This window comes from Octopus bimaculoides, chromosome 20, assembly GCF_001194135.2.
Source record: "Octopus bimaculoides isolate UCB-OBI-ISO-001 chromosome 20, ASM119413v2, whole genome shotgun sequence".
NCBI classification, from domain to species: domain Eukaryota; kingdom Metazoa; phylum Mollusca; class Cephalopoda; order Octopoda; family Octopodidae; genus Octopus; species Octopus bimaculoides.
The window spans coordinates 12754273-12754944 of NC_069000.1; positions in this window are offsets into that span (position 1 = coordinate 12754273).

A 672-nucleotide genomic window follows, 5' to 3' on the forward strand; every position below is an offset into this window, starting at 1 on the left:
TAACTAACACGTTTCTTATCTTTAAATTATTTCAATCTTTTTTTTATTTTTTTTTTTATTCGTCTAACTGCAATGAGAAATCAATGTAATGTCATAGTATATCGCCATGAAGCAAAAAATACTACTGAACATGAAGAAGCTAAATTCGGAAAACTTTATACGGTATAAACGAAATATGTACACAAGATTTACAAAGATAAAATTATAATCGACGCGTTCATAAATAGCATAATTATCAGAAGATAGTCGTCGCTTTACTCACAAGATACTAATTGTTCTGTAAAGATCTGAAAATATATACAGCAGCCAAACGGGCAGACAGGTGTGATTAATGAGTAAAACACGACGCAGATTAAACGGAACTATCTCTGTCATATCGATAATCTGGTTTCTGTTTCGAAGGTATTTTATATCGTTTTTCGATCCCCCAAAGAGACACAACTTTCTCTCATAGGGTTTTACTAAAGAGGGGATCATTAGTTTTATATTTCAAGATGTAATTTATAATATTTTTTTTCTTTTGCGGGCAAAGCTTTCTGTAAGAGACACACCTATGGTTGCACATATATATATTCACACAATTTTACTATGTACATGTGTGTGTGTGTATACGTGGAAGTGTGTGTGTGTGTATATATATATATATATATATATATATATATGAAGAGAGAG